This window comes from Haliotis rubra, unplaced genomic scaffold (genome assembly GCF_003918875.1).
Source record: "Haliotis rubra isolate DU_JTF1 unplaced genomic scaffold, ASM391887v1 Scf1084, whole genome shotgun sequence".
Taxonomy (NCBI): Eukaryota; Metazoa; Mollusca; class Gastropoda; order Lepetellida; family Haliotidae; genus Haliotis; species Haliotis rubra.
This window is the reverse complement of record NW_025764986.1, coordinates 54,805-72,241: the sequence shown is the minus strand read 5'-3', so window position 1 is coordinate 72,241 and position 17,437 is coordinate 54,805.

Sequence of the window (17,437 nt, the reverse complement as noted above, 5' to 3'; positions counted from 1 at the left end):
CGAAACCTCACCCTGAAAATGGTGACAGGATGCGATGGATCATACTGTCTGTCTGTCTGTCTGTCTAGGATTCGAACCAACAATCATCAATTTTAACAATTTAAATAAAAAGCCACGCCGAGACTATTTCAAGCAGAAAACCCCATCATTTGATGATCAGAAGCAGGAGAATCGTTGGTGTTCGTAACCATGTACTGTCATGAACTCACCTAAAGAGTCACGATGGCTGTGTAGTACTGTGTCATGAAATCTCCTAGAGAGTCACGATGGCTGTGTAGTGCTGTGTCATAAACTCACCTTGATAGTCATGATGTCTGTGTAGTACTGTGTCCTGAACTCACCTAGAGAGTCACGATGGCTGTGTAGTACTGTGTCATGAACTCATCTAGAGAGTCATGATGGCTGTGTAGTACTGTGTCATGAACGCACCTTAGGAGTCATGATGTCTGTGTAGTACTGTGTCATGAACTCACCCGGAGAGTCACGATGGCTGTGTAGTACTGTGTCATGAACTCACCTTAGGAGTCATGATCGCTGTATAGTACTGTGTCATGAACTCACCTGGAGAGTCACGATGGCTATGTAGTACTGTGTCATGAACTCACCTAGAGAGTCACGATGGCTATGTAGTACTGTCATGAACTCATCTAGAGAGTCATGATGTCTGTGTAGTACTGTGTCATGAACTCACCTTGGGAGTCACGATGGCTGTGTAGTACTGTGTCATGAACTCACCTTAGGAGTCATGATGTCTGTGTAGTACTGTGTTATGAACTTACCTGGAGAGTCACGATGGCTGTGTAGTACTGTGTCATGAACTCACCTAGAGAGTCACGATGGCTATGTAGTACTGTGTCATGAACTCATCTAGAGAGTCACGATGGCTGTGTAGTACTGTGTCATGAACTCACCTAGAGAGTCATGATGGCTGTGTAGTACTGTGTCATGAACTCACCTTGATAGTCATGATGTCTGTGTAGTACTGTGTCCTGAACTCACCTAGAGAGTCACGATGGCTGTGTAGTACTGTGTCATGAACTCACCTTAGGAGTTATGATGTCTGTGTAGTACTGTGTTATGAACTTACCTGGAGAGTCACGATGGCTGTGTAGTACTGTGTCATGAATTCATCTAGAGAGTCACGATGGCTGTGTAGTACTGTGTCATGAACTCATCTAGAGAGTCACGATGGCTGTGTAGTACTGTGTCATGAACTCACCTGGAGAGTCATGATGGCTGTGTAGTACTGTGTCATGAACTCACCTTGGGAGTCATGATGGCTGTGTAATACTGTGTCATGAACTCACCTTGATAGTCATGATGTCTGTGTAGTACTGTGTCCTGAACTCACCTAGAGAGTCACGATGGCTGTGTAGTACTGTGTCATGAACTCACCTTGGGAGTCACGATGGCTGTGTAGTACTGTGTCATGAACTCACCTTGGGAGTCACGATGGCTATGTAGTACTGTGTCATGAGCTCACCTAGGGAGCCTGGGTCATGTGCCGCGATGGCGATATTAGATAGTGGTTCATATCCAAGGCAGGTGTGCATGTGTGAGAAATGTACCAGTTCGTTGAAATCCGCATGCATGTCGGTTGCAAATCTGACTCGGGGTGGACTGCAACATCATCAATTTCAATCGTTCAAATAAGATGTCAGACTAATTGACGCAAAATGGAACATCGCTGGTAGTCCGGAAGCAGGAAAGCTGTTGTTGGTATCCACATAATTTACCATGTCAAAGGGCACAAACTGTGACCCATTCATATTTTTCCGCTAAGAAACTTGATTTCATCTGCCACAAACTTTAGCTAAGTACAGTGAAGCATTTGACAAATACTCTGTCAATACTTGGCTCAGTTAGTGAGTGTATTTTTGCGCCGCTTTTATTCCAACAATATCACGGCGATGACACCAGAAATGGGCTTCACAATTTGCACCTATATGGGGAATCGAACCCGGGTCTTCGGCGTGACGAGCCAACGCTTTAACTACGAGGCTGCCCCACCGCCCCGTCAATATTTGGGCATATCAATGGCTGTGTAACACTATTTCATAACTTCACCTCAGGTGACTAGATGGCTGTGTAGTACTACATCTATACTGAAACTGGTCAAATCATAGGTTTTTGTACAGAAATAAGTGTCACATTAACATGTAGCATTTGGACGAACATGAAATGATCCACTGGCTGACTGTTGAAGCGGTCAGACTCAATCCATGGACCTTTGTCCTTATACATGGATAACTAATGTCTATTATATATACTGAACAGCAAAAGAAACGCAAGTCTGGCTTTTTGTCAAGTTTTTAAATAGAAGACAACCAAAATTATGTCTAATAGTTTAGACCATAGAAAACACTGATAATTTAACACCCGAAAGTTGACCTTGAATCGCAATAAGTTCAAATTGATCACAGTCGGTCAAATGAGATACTCCAGAACGTCTCTTTAGTAGCGCATATAGCCACCTTGAGCTTGCACACAGGCCGTGCAACGTCGCCTCACTGAGTTCACTAGAGTCTGAAAGAATGCGTGGGGCAAGCAGGGGCGTAGCTACCATTATTAAAAAAAAGCCCGGGCTTTAACACGATTGTTGCTAAAAAGGTTGGACAAGCCCTCAATACTATCTAAATATAAAGCTTTGGAACCTATCGGGCTTACACGAAAAAAATGGCTTGCTACGCGCCTGAGTGGTTCCACTCAAACACCAATCTCTGTTCCAACTGTGCAAGTGTGAGTGGCTGTCTACCTGCAACAATCATACGTCCAATTTCGTTCCAGAATGTTCAATGGGAGCCATATCCGGGGAAAGAGACGACCATAGAAGAAAGTTCATGTTGTTCTGAGCCAGATAAGAGGGCTGTAAACGTCGCTGGCGTTGTGGACGTATCAAAATTGGCCCCACATATGGCCGTCGGCAGTGTATTCCAGCAGCCCGAAGACGACGCCTAATCGTATCGCTGGACACTGTTCCCCTTGACCCTTGAACTAAGGCTGCGGTTACTGTTGCTGCTTGAACCGGTTCCATAGATGAGTGACCCAGATGAACCGATCTTGCACATGAGTAGTCACTCATGGCCGTCCGGACGATCAGCAACAGCCCCGGTTTCCAGGTGATGTTGGGCAAGTCGTGTAATGGTGGTAAGATGACAGCTCAATATTGTCTTGCTACAGCTGTTGCAGAGCTACCTCCGTGCAACTGTTCAATTACCATTCCCCTCTGCTCAGTTGTTAGTCTAGGCATCGTTTGTGTGGCATGTGCAACTCCTAGCGTCAATACTGAACTGTGTTTTTTTACACAATCCTTTATAAAGCATACCTCAAAGTGAAATACATACTTTCCATCCAGAACCGTCGATGCACGTGCTAAAATTAAGGTTTTGCTGGACTGTAGGTGTGTTTGTGCGAATGTTTCGTATGGCGTCAATTGCATGGCATCATATCATCTGGGATCATTACGTCACTTTACCATGAACGTTCCATAAACTGGACGCTTACTTTTATGAGATTTCATTTTTTTGAAACTTGCGTTTCTTTTGCTGTTCAGTATATTTGTAGGACCTGTTAAATTACCTCCCTGTGGTAATAATTATGTCTCTGGAAAAGTGTGATGGCGCAGAGTACTCAAGTCAAAGATGACCCAAAATAAAAAGATTTATTTGTTCGTCGTATAACGTCGCACTCAGCAATAATCCAGCTATGGCGGCGGTCTCTATATAATCCAGTATAGACCAGATAATCAAGTGATTGACATCATGGGTATCCATCTACACAAATGGGATACGATGACATGTGTCAATCAAGTCAGCAGGCTCGGCCATCTTGGCCATCATGTTAGTTCGCCATCCGACTAACGGGATCGGGTGGTCAGGCTCGCTGACTTGGTTGACACATGTCATCGGTTCCCAATTGCGCAGATGGATGCTCATGCTGTTGATCACAGGATTGTCTGGTCTAGAGATGATTTTTTACAGACCGCCGCCACTCATGAATAGCTGGAATACTGCTGAGCGCGCCTCACTCACTCACTCATGAATAATTTTGGAGTTGTGTGTAACCTGCAATCTTTCTGACCAGAAGGTACTTCATAGGGCAAGACCATGCCTCTCTCATCTTACAATACATCAACATATCCACCCTGGGTATGAAACCTTATTTTGACCACTTTTGCTACCAGGTGAATATTATTATCAATTTATCACTGACTTTATTGCTGTTGTATTTCACACCATCTATTTTTCTGCCACTCTAGTTTTAACTGATATTGCAATTACTTTGTAGGTTATGTTGTTATTATTACCTAAATGAAAAAATGCATATTACAGCGCTTCATATTGTAAAATCAGAATCTGAAGCATATGTGAACAAATGATTAATGTGTGTGTTTCGTGCCTGAATTTAAGCGCTCGAGCGCGTGCGTGTGTGTATGTGTCTGTGTGCGCGCGTGCGTCCACGTTATTTCCCATCTGACCATTGTAGCAGGACTGCGTCAGTCACGCACAGACAACAGACGCTACTTTTGTTGTTCTTCAATGGCCGATGTTTTATTGGAGATATGGTATAGGTGAAAGCAACAACCCTGAAACAATCAGGTGTACAATATAATACATGCAGCAATATACACAGATCCTAAACACAGATATACACCTATAATTCGTACATATGCTATAACATTACAAAATAGTTGCTTCAGTAAACAATTACTGTGTACAAAATGTATTTCATTTGATATACATAACATATATACAATATATAAACCTACCAGGTGTGTGGGCCTAGGTTTATTTCACACCTGGGGACGCTGCTGTATCTGTATTAAATGTTTGCCTGTAGAGAAAATAACAATAATATATACAGACATGCTAATGATGAACATATACAAAAGTATCCTCAGCACTGATACAGTAATCAAACACAAATTTGGCTGTAGCTGAGCAAGATATAAAACAATGCAAAATAAAACCTCATTCATTCATTCATTCATTCGTGCTTATTTTCATTCACCCATTTATGATTACAAAGCTATACTTGTGTTCATCCATTCATCACATGCTCACATGGTTAACCTTGCCTTTTAATAATCATGTTACTAATATTACATTATAATGAATGTAGAGTATTTATCACCAACTTCACAGTACTAATTTAAGACTAACACACACTGATACAACTACAAGTTATATCTACAAATGAGTGATAGTTAGTTAAGGCAGGCTCAGTATCATGATAAAAGCTGTGCAATGAAATTTAAAGCCCTTAGCATTTATTTACATGAATTCTAATAAATTTACAACATGTTAAAATATACAAAATCTGTTTCTGCCACACCATTTCCATACGTTTGTAGGGAGGTGGGGAAGCCTAGTAGTTAAAGCGTTCGCCCGTCACACCAAAGACGCGGGTTCGATTCTCCATGTGGGTACAATGTGAAGCCCATTTCTGTTTTTTTTTCCCGCCGTGATATTGCTGGAGTGTTGCTAAAAGCGTAAAGTTAAACTCACAAAGCTTGTTACAAGTACATTCAAGATGCTGAAAACCAAGTTTATATTAATTGTTTTGCATTATTAAATAAAACTTCGGCCCATCTAATGCCCAACAAGCTTATCTCACAATATTTACCCAGTTATGTCATTCTGTCAATTATATGACAGATTGTGCCATTTTCAACACATTGCACTGACCTCTATGTCCCGGTCTGCTCACGCCAAAGCAGACAACGCGTATACCAGGTTTATGTACTGGTCAAAGGGCAGTAACTCGAAATTAGAAATTAAGTGCCTGAGCACACTCCGGTCATGATCTAGCAAATGTGATTATTATAATTAAATGCATTATTAATGCATTATTAATGTTACCCTGGCAATGTTTCAGTCTGGATACCATAAAGGAATTAAAAAACATATGTTATCGATATACTGAAGCTATATATTAAAGTACTATATTTAAACATCTCACTGGAAAAGAGAAGAGGTGATATGAAATAATCCTTTGGCAAACTGGAATTGTCGATTTTTTATGAATAATTACCTAATTACAATGCAGACATGCATATCAACTATGGCACGTGACCATCATATCATAACAGCCCGATGGATCGGGCACAGTGTCAGGATTTAGTGCTTATAAATGGTTGCTCATATCATATGCTGTTGTTGATGCTGTCAAATGTCATTTTACCATTGTTGAAAGGCTCAAAATAGTCATGGTGCGTCCATGTCTGTGTCGTATATTTTAGGAACCTTATGATACTTCTCAGGATTGTTCAATGGGTTTCTACATATTCAGTGAAAATATTATATTTTCAGTATCATACTTTTACATGCCGTACATCATGAATAGTTTGCACGGCTATTTAAGTTAGACGACGGGTTTATTAAGAAATTGTGTTCCAATGACTAATACAAAGCCCTGGAAGAATGCACAGTAAACGGTTTAATGTGGACGATGAATATATATGGTGTTTGGGTGTTCCAATGGGGAAGATAGAGAGACAGCACTGTAAAAACAAGTGTTACTGAATTAACTCTATTATTAACACTATCTTGGTAACAGTAAATTAACATGTTAAAGTGTTAATACTGTTTAACACTAGTGTTAATTTAATAACATGTTAAAGTGTTTACAAGATTAACACATTAACATGTTTATTTGATAACGCTTGCTGGTAACACTTTTTTCACACATTAACATGTTTATAAGGATGTAAGTGTTAATAATTTAACACAATTGTAAAGTAACAAAGAAATGTGATCCACACATTACTTCTTTGAGAAAGTTGGGCTGAAATGTACATCCAAGTGGGCTGAAATGTATATCCAAGTATTAACTTTCATCAATGGTTAACTCTAGAATAATTCCTGTTGTCTTCAGATATTGTGACATGCAGTTCCGCTATTGCTGAAAACCCTGAAACTTGATTAATCTCCTTGATATTACACTGAATGTGATAATTTCCCAAGTGAAAAAGACATGGTGACAAAAGATTTATCTTCACATTCATTATGGTGTAATCAATATGAAAGCAAAAGGACTTAGTACAGTTTCAGGGTTCGATATAATACAACTAATAGTAATCAACCAAATAAATTAAAGCAGCAATCACAATTTCAATTGAATTTATTCATCGGATAAAAATCAAATCCTCATAAAAATTGAGCAAACTGTTACATTCAATGCACATAGGCAGATACGAGGAGTCCACAGAATCCTTCACAATACTGCATATTTATTTAGGGCACATGCAAAAATAACCCGGTAATACTGTTAATCCTTTAGTCTTGAGGAACAGAATGGTGAACGCTTGACTGAATTTTAACAGAACATGGATAATGGCATGTATTTTGAGGATAATCATTCCTTCCACGGCTGGGACCGTATCAAAATGGTATGCATATATACATTAATTAATGAAAAGAATTGATACATTGCAATACATATTGCAACTATCAGACAATGAACAATATAAGGGCAACACTGACAACACATATAAACAATATTGCTATTTGTAACCTAAAGTAGCTCTGCACAGTGTAGGCATCACCTTCAGAAATATACTATGGTGCTTTCATTTTTTGAGAATATAGGATCAAAATTGGTACTAGTCCTATAGCGCAGTCCAAATTGTCAAATAATACAGGTAGCCCAAGGACTAGTGAAACTACTGCTTTGTTTAAAGCCATCGTTATACATTACAAGGTAGACAGTGCCAAATAAAATTGAGTTTTAAACGCTGATAAAGCTTGAAATTAACTATTCTCTTTCTCCATTTGAGCATTAGAGCATAAAAAACTTCAAACTTCATGGTCATATCAGGACACGTTCCCAGGCAGATCATTAGTAATTCTTCAAAACTGCATTTTTAGAATAGTATCAAAATAACAGTATTTTCCCCCACTTATGAAAAGAAAAGAAAATGTCAAAAATAAATTTTAGAGGTTTTTGACTATCCTATGCATTAAACAGGTATAAAAGTAAACAATAGAAGCAACATACCTCTACATTCAAACAATAATATCACTAAACTAATGGTCCACTAATGATGGTTATCAAAATCACCTTGGTGAAGAAATAAAACAAATGAGTACCAAATATATGTGTTGGCACAATAGGATAATCTGTACTCTGTCATAGGCAAAGTACTTCCCTGAATTATCAGGTATTGTCTAAGGTAGGCAAAGCAATGAAGCGTGCTATTCCTTAGACAATGAGGGATTATGGAGGACATCTCCTAATCTTAGGTGAGCGAAATTCAGAAATTCCTGAAGTGTGCGAGAGTTCAAATCAGACAATTGTAATCTTGTCTTGAGTGAACGAAAGTTTACTTTTTGATTGCAGGGTAATATAATGGATTACACTTAAAACAACTCCTATGGGGTATATATAAGATCATTATATATTTGATCATCATGTCACAATGGCTAATGTTCAAGATAATGTTTATTGAGAACAGACGATGTGGTCGAAGTTTAGTTCAATTTGGCACAATAAATGAAATTCAATTCTTTTGAACAGGAAGAACACTTCTGTCTGCCTTAACAGAATGAACAATAGGTACTATGAATGGTCTTTGAAAAAGTTTGGCTTTCATAATTTGTATAATAATCTTTCTCTTTAGAATATCAGCAGTTTGCATAAATTTGAAATAGACAACATCATTGTAATGAAAACTAAAGGAAGAATCAGTCTGTTTCCTTTCACAAAGGTCTCCTTGGGATGTTCCCTGGTATGACTTTTTTACCTTTGTTTTAACATATTATTAGAGAAATATCATGCCATTGGATAAAAGAATGGTATACATTGCTGCATTACTACCCAAAAGATTTTTTGAAAGTTCAAAGCTTGATTGGGAAACATTCTAATATCTCAGTGTTTATCTTTGGATCTTGTCAGTTCATCACTGAACTTTATCCAATTGGATGTCCTTGATCCAGTAAATATGTCAGATACAACCCAGTGCTGTAGCAGACCAAGAACCTGGCAATATGCAGGGGGGTACTCCAAATCAAAAACATAGTAACTCCCAAGGAGACTGATCACTGCATCAAACAATGACTGTGTTTGAAGAAAAATCTTTACATTGTCTCCTACAATGAATTGGCATAGGATGTGTTTTCAGCTGTCAAGGAAGACCACAAGATGAGGAGCCTCTTCCACAATGTACTGGCATAGGATGTGTTTGAGCTGTCAAGGAAGACCACAAGATGAGGAGCCTCTTCCACAATGTACTGGCATAGGATGTGTTTTGAGCTGTCAAGGAAGACCACAAGATGAGGAGCCTCTTCCACAATGTACTGGCATAGGATGTGTTTTGAGCTGTCAAGGAAGACCACAAGATGAGGAGCCTCTTCCACAATGTACTGGCATAGGATGTGTTTTGAGCTGTCAAGAAAGACCACAAGATGAGGAGCCTCTTCCACAATGTACTGGCATAGGATGTGTTTTGAGCTGTCCAGTAAGACCACAAGATGAGGAGCCTCTCCCACAATGTACTGGCATAGGATGTGTTTTGAGCTGTCAAGAAAGACCACAAGATGAGGAGCCTCTTCCACAATGTACTGGCATAGGATGTGTTTTGAGCTGTCAAGGAAGACCACAAGATGAGGAGCCTCTTCCACTTGGCTGTGCAGATGTTTTTGAGGAACTGTTTCCACACTCTTCACATCCTGTTAACATAAAATAACATTTTTGTTACGGCTGAATATTGTCAGTTTACAAGTTGATCTCACAACAGCATTAAGTAAATGAAACATCTATTCTTAACTATACTGCTATTTGCAAATAAAAAATATCTTAAATATATCTTTATCATAAAGGTATCACCTGTCCTTGCAGTCTAATGCATTTCCATTTGTCATAAAGCTGATCATAAGCACTTACTTCAGGAATGAAGTAAACCAGTTTTCAAGTGTAACAATACTTACAGTAGAACATCATTTTCAAAAATCTTACATTGACTATGGTAATGCAGGTCTTTGACTTCAAACCCTTGCCCTTTTGCTTGGAAACAAGCTTCTACAAATCCGGAACAGTTGGATGCTTTTTCAGCATCAGTACCCTGAAAATTTGAAACAATAATTATTGAAATAAAAATTTCCAATTACATGTTAACCCAGTTTGAAACAATAACCATATCAAATCAATATTAATTAACATATTAAGGTATCACAGAGGGTTAGTGAAATTAGTTAAGTATTTTGATAGTTCACCATATCTAAATAGAAACATATTAAATTATGATATTAAATAATATAAGCCATATGACAAGCAACTTGTAACAAGAAATTGAAAAAAATATACATCTTGAGTTTTCTGGAGCCATTAATACATGCCTCAGGTGCAGTTTTTTTAGATACGACAGTGTGCATTATCCATTTCATATTTCTGGCAATTTCTTCCCTCGCTTCCTCTGGATCATCACTGCGTTGGCAAAAGAATTCATACACCAACTGAAACAGTATGTTAGAATGTATTTAATGATTAAGAGGCACAAAGACATGCAACAGGGCTTGCCTGCTTGTTCAATATAAGATTAACACTAGAACAACAATGACCATAAATCAACTAATGTGCTAACACTGTACAAGTACTTTTGTACACCTGTAATGTCCGTATATAATAAATAGGGTTTAAGGACACATGAAGATGTCCATGGTAGTACTTTAGGAAACTAAATTTGAAACAAAAATTTGCTGTTGAATAAGCTCAAATGATTTATACTTACAAAGCATCCTTCCTCAAAAACAAGGGAACTTTTCTAAAATGGGCTCAATCTTCCCATGCTTCAAGGTGGTTTGCCACTCTTTGCGGAATTGTCTTGTCTGTTTTAGTAGAGTTTGCAGATGAGTAATTGATTGCTTTCCTTCCCATTCCTTCTTTATTTCATCAAGATGGGATGCAAAATCTTTCTCTGATGTCACACCTGATGATTTATTAGCCATCTTGAACAACTTCTGAGGTTGTGCATCTTCAGAATCCTTAGGCGCAGGTCTTGTTGATTTTGCATTGTTTTGAAATCTATTGGTGCGGCATCGCTGACTCAATTTGGACACAAAAAAGCTCTGAAAAGACACAATAGGAGAGTTTGTTTTTAACCTCCGATTAGAAGGAAGGAGTGTGTTTCTTGGTTATAGCAAACAGATAATATTGACTTTACCTTTATACGAATTCACAAATTGGGGGGTATTGAGTCTCATGCATTTATTTAGGAAAAGAACATTCAGACAAGAGTGCTTTTAAATCACAAGCTCTTACTGAAATCTAACAGAAGAGTACCTAATTCTAAATCATATGCAGTTCAACCAAAAACATTATCGAAAAAAATAATTACTCTGTGATAAAACAAAAAGAATCACAGAATATCAAGTTCTGTAATACAAGAGCCATATATGTTGAAATTGGTAAAAGTCGAGTACTTGGGATATGTGAACTATCAGTATGTATGCACTTTGACACTACATCACTGAATAAGAGATATAAACTGAAACCAACTCAAACTTACCCAAAGTGTCTTGCCATGTGCATAGGCCAATGAAGGATATTTTGCCACCATCCTCCTGACGATTGATTGATAGTATGGTGAAGATGACATTGATGGATAAACAGTTGTGTAAACTGTTTCACACTGCTTCAATACAGAGTTAAAAATCTGGCTGCTCCTTTCACCTGCTTGAAGGGCTGCAATCGTAGTAGGTGCAAGATCAGGAAGGGGGATCCTGTCTGGCGTTGGCAGCCCAGACAGTAGACTGCGGCTTGAGAGATCTGCTGAAACAAAATGAAAGTATCATGTCACTTAATGTGGAAGTAAGTGGGAACCTGAAGACCACATTTAGGTTAGGTCAGAACCATAATGGAAATGTAATGATGTTCGAATGTATTTATTTCTCTCATCTTATTGTTTGTAGATCATAATTCCAGAAAGTCAGACAGGTCAATTTCTCGGTTCCTGTCAAGAATATTGAATTACATTTTCCCAGTGATTTAAATCTACAATGATACAATAAATATTTGAGTTGAAATACTCACCTGAAGTTCCAAGTAGGATAAGTTCATAACATTGTTTTGTTTACCTGACTGGGAGTTGCACTGATTCAGATGTTTTAGATAAACGTACACCACCCATTTGACTATGTGGTTGCCCAGTCTAGGTTATGACTCACTGTTTACACATGATCTTAGACTTCCAGCATCAATACAACATGTAAACATTAATATGTGAACATTATCTTCGCAATGTCATCAATGTGTGTACTATATTTTCGCATAGCGCTACCTGGGGAGAATAATGACAACGTCAGCTTGCCCAGTCTTCTAAAAATGGCGAGGATCGTGCAGTGGAATGTGTAAACCCCGTAGATGACGTTTGACGGCACTTTTGGAAGATGACGGCACTGTTGCCGAAGAGTTACCTCCCTTGGTTCATTTGTCACAATGTCATGTTACATACATAATGACCTGTCTCAATAAGTGATACCTATTTTTCATGGAAATAATGAAAATGATACTAATATATCCCGTGTGTGGGTTACCACTTTTCCCTACTTTTTTAGCGAACTGGCACGCCACATTCTAAAAATAACTTATTGCCTCATCAAAGCGTTTACGTCTTTAGGCTACGATCGCGCGAGTTGACAGACGATATTCGCATTGAAATCACTGCGTTTTGAACATGCTGACATCCATTTGAAGATATCTAAAGAATGTCTAGGTATCATGTAATATGAGGCCGGTAGAGATGCAGCGATTGCCTCGATCACCATTCATTGGCGCCAAAATGTATCGAGGCACGCTTGCGTTGACAGATTAACACTATAATGTTAATAAAGAAGAGAGATATATTAACACTGGTGTAAATAAATGAACACTGATGTTAATAATATTACGTAAGTCGTACTTGTATGCAAGTAATATTACGTGTATGTGTAAAACAAGGAGTACGACATCTTATTCCATTTAGCCCAATGTTATTTCAATTAGATTAGTTAGAGGGGCAATAACTTTAGACCAACTTTCCAGCTGTACAGCACATTTAACCAAAATGTCTGAGGTAAGATTAGTTATTTTTAAATATTTCGAACACATTACCATATCTAATATGATACACATTTTCATTAACAACAAGATCTATCGTACTCATCGCTGTGCATTGACATTGTTTGAAGATGTACATAGGCTACCACACATTAACGCCTGTGTTATATGATTAACATCAAGGCGATGGCAAATCAACACCTGAGGTTTCCGTATAAACGGAGGTGTTAAATATTTAACATATTAACGCGTTAATGCCTAACACTATTTTTTACAGTGAGAGGACAGGGACAGTTTGGGTGGGGGTCTTTTAGAGAATAAGGAATTGGTTGATCTTAGGCATGGGTTATGTTTCTATTTTAATGATTTTTTTCTCCAAGAAAGAGATGCCCTGCTCAAAGATATAATGAACATTCTCTGTCCATGTTTACAACTGTACTTACCGAGTGTCTCCGTTGCATACAGTGTAGTGGAGGTATTCTGTTATGTGTCGGTTTCCAAATTAAACAATAAGTTTCAAAAAGCTGTACGTAATAGAATTCAGTTTGAGTGAAACCAACGAACAACAAAGAAACGTACATGCTTAACAGTTGTGTTCTAAAATTTACTAAGTTCACAAACTAATATAAATAAAATTAAAGTGATAACAAAGGCAGTACATAATAGATTGACGGTGAGTTGTATTTGTAGACTTTTCAACTGATTTGAATACTATCCAGCTTCGTTTACTCATGTCAAAGCTCAGGGATATTGTTATAAGGTGAAAATGCATCCCTAAAGCAGTATGAGAATTACAGCAGATTCCGTATATCGATTACCAATATGACTCAGAACTGATAACCTTTGGCTCATGACTAAGAACGGTTAAACACATAGTGGAGACAGAAAGTCGGGAATAAGAGAAAGATAAACATTGAGATATGAACTTGGCTAAAACTTTCGTGAGGCAAGGACACGACAAAGTCGTAAGAGGAAGGTTACGAAATACATGAGTTAAAGGGCGGAGACGGAAGTAGCAAATCACTGAAAAGGTGAGTCACTGAACGGAGCTGTCCGAGACCCCTCTAATTATAATACACATGAGTGAAAGGACAGATACAGTTATTAACGAATCAAAACGATATGTTGAAATATGTGATCAAGATCAAGTCAGGCTCGTCTCATTTAAAAAGACATGTTTGGGCGCTAAGAGAGAGAGAGAGAGAGTGCAGAGAGTGCAGAGAGTGCGGAGAGTACTAGCTCAACATTTCAGAAGCCAATCCACTTTACTAAGTTCCCTGTAGGATACGAGCCTGCTTTGTCTTGTGTTGGAGTTGTACTTTGAGAGATATGGACTGAGAGACAGTAGACCTATGTGAGTATAGAACTTGGTGTTGCGTTTATCCTTGAATGTATGTATGCCAGTACATGAATGTGATGTAGTTAGTTAGGAGTCAGGTCTCCCGACCCTTCACTCCTTGACTGAGCATTCCCCATGGACCAAGCGAGTGCAGAGCTGGAGCTTACATCTCCCCTGACAATGTGGAACGACCATAATCAATAGGTAACGGCGGTAGGGTTTACTAACACCCAAACACCAGTTACGACAGTACATGCATCTGCCCATTCACTGAAACAGATGGGACTAGAGACTTATACAAAAACAACCTTATCGAAACATCACACTGATTTTATGTCATTTATCATTTTATCAAAATAATATGTATAGTAGCAGCTGAAAAATATGCCACAAACATATTTTTCCTCGGTTTGATCCCATTCATGAAATAGTTTTGAGATATCTGTAGCTTATGCCGTTGTAACGGGATTATCTTCATCTGTTCAAAGACGACTTGGTTACATGACCTAGCTTCCTGCTAGCAGACGATACCATGGCTTTAGCATTACTTCACAAAGCAGCAGAAATGAAATTTGGTACCAAATCAGTAAACAGACTTGAGAATTTGAAAGGTTTACATCGGGCTTCAATATACCGAAATTGGTAAAAATTTGAACCGCAACTCGGGTCAGAGCGAAGGGCTGGGTCGGGACTTGGTGTGAATGACTGCCGACGGATCGCGCGTCGTGCATCTGTACACTCAAACTGGTCTGCCAAACAACTTCGTTTGAAGGCAAGGAACCCCTGTGGTAGAAGAATGGACTACCAGAGGATATTTGAAGCAATATGGATATATCAAGCGAGTCCCCCGAAAAAATATTCACTCAAGTACTGCCAACTTATACAAGAAGGTATAGTGGATTCACATATGGGTGAGAGTGGGACACCTTTCAAACTTTTACAGAACAATGCACCTGTACACAAGTCAAGGCACATCCGTAACTGGTTTGAGAAATATCACGTGACTTTACAGAAATGTCCAGCCGCATTAGTGGATTTCAACCCCACTGAAAATATGTGGCAGATAATGAAGGACAAACTAGAAAAAACTACAACCAATGAGTGTCGCGGAATTGTCCAACCTCATCAATTTGAAAAACAGCCGGAACGCCGCATCCAACAGTGTATCCAGAGAAACGGCGCTCTAACAGATTAATGACTTGCATATTCTTAAACTTCCATATTCCAAGTACACGTGTGTAAAATTATCTTTGAAATTAACTGAAAATGTTTACTTCTGTAATAAAGTCACATTTTTCTGCTCTTTACTGTATATCAGATTGATTCACCAATTTTCTCTTCTCAAACCTATCACAAAGACTTTCAAAACTCACTGCAATGCTTGCAATAATGGGCATTATTTCAGTGTGCGGGTGTTTGTTGTATGAAGAGCTGATGAGGATTTGCACAACTGAAGGACAGAATTGTCTTTGTATATTTTCCGCAGTGAAAAGCACAGTCGAAAAATAATGTGTTTAATGTTTGTATCTATCCCCTTTCTCCCACGCCACTACAAGACCTTTATCGCGAAGGCTTCTGTGACTCAAGTGCATAAGTAAGTGCTAAACTGGTTCCTATCTTGTGTCCGACACAAAAAAGTGCTTGGCGATACAGCTATGCCAGCCTAAGTCCCCGGGTATGCTGGACTGGTGCAACTTTTAAGCTAGCCCCCCTCCTCCTGTCGCATTGCCCTTCCCATTGCAATAAGGGACCGTTCATAATTTATTGCTTGGAGTGGAGATGGGAATTAATGTGAAAAGCAAGTAACACCCCCAGCATGTCATGTAAAACCCAATGACACCCCCTAGCCTACCTCTCCAGAACAAATGGGTGACACTCTCCTCCCCCACACACACACACACACTCACTTCACTCCCATACAGTTAAAATGACATTTCATAACAAGTATGTTATATGCGGAAACACATTGTGCACAAAATATAAAATAGGGATATGATAATTTAAAATAGGTGATTGCATTGAGTGTACACGAAAGGGTCCTATTTCCGTACAGCACCAGACGTACAGCCACACAGCGCACATAAGGAAATTAAAGAGTGCGTTTGATACCGTTCAGGTTTATGCATGTGAGTGAGTTATTCATCTAAATCCTCAATGTCTGCATGTTTACATACAAATGACTGTCAGAAAGAGAAAAGGGGTTTCGGCTCCTTACGTTTTATCCATTAAAGAGAAACGTTGATTAGTAGCAGAGACTCATAATAATATTCACACCTGATAAGCGTTCAGTTCGACACGAAACTTGTAACAGGGCAGTGGCGTAGTTGGAGGCACAGGTTCGACCCCCACATGTGAGAATGTGAGATGCCGATTTCTGGTGTCCCCATCGTGATAATGCTGGAATATTGCTAAAAACCCAACAGTCACTGTAACACGGCAGTCTGTCCACTGACTGACGCCAGGGGATGCTATTTCCCCGGGGATACATGTACAAAAGTACATTTATTTAGGATAACAGGTATCGTTACCCATTAACAACGAACTTGTTTGTCATTAGGATTAATGTCCAAATCGCACTATAACAATGAAAAGAACACAATGTTTGAAACAGTTTCAATTTCCGAACAATTTAAGAACACATCCAACCCTGCGGGCTATTACAAGAATGAGTTGCAGTACTGATGATAGAGGTAGCAGCAGTTGCTGCTAATAATAGTAGTAGTAGTAGTAGTAGTTGTAGTAGTCGTAGTCGTAGTCGTAGTAGTAGTAGTAGTAGTAGTAGTAGTAGTAGTAGTAGTAGTAGTAGATTTGGCCAGAGATCAAACTAAAAAAAGAACCAGTAACTTTATCACATCAGCAGTTGTTCGACAAGGATGTGTCCTTAATCCTATACTTTTCACCTTTTTCATCAATGAGCTTGTGAGTGAAGTGTATGACAAATGTGATCACGGTATATTTGCTATACAAAATATATATGATATAAATCCTACTTTTGTTTACCGATGATGTGACAATATTCTCGTATTCTGTTTCAGAGTTGCAAAAGCAGTTAAATGTTCTCCAATC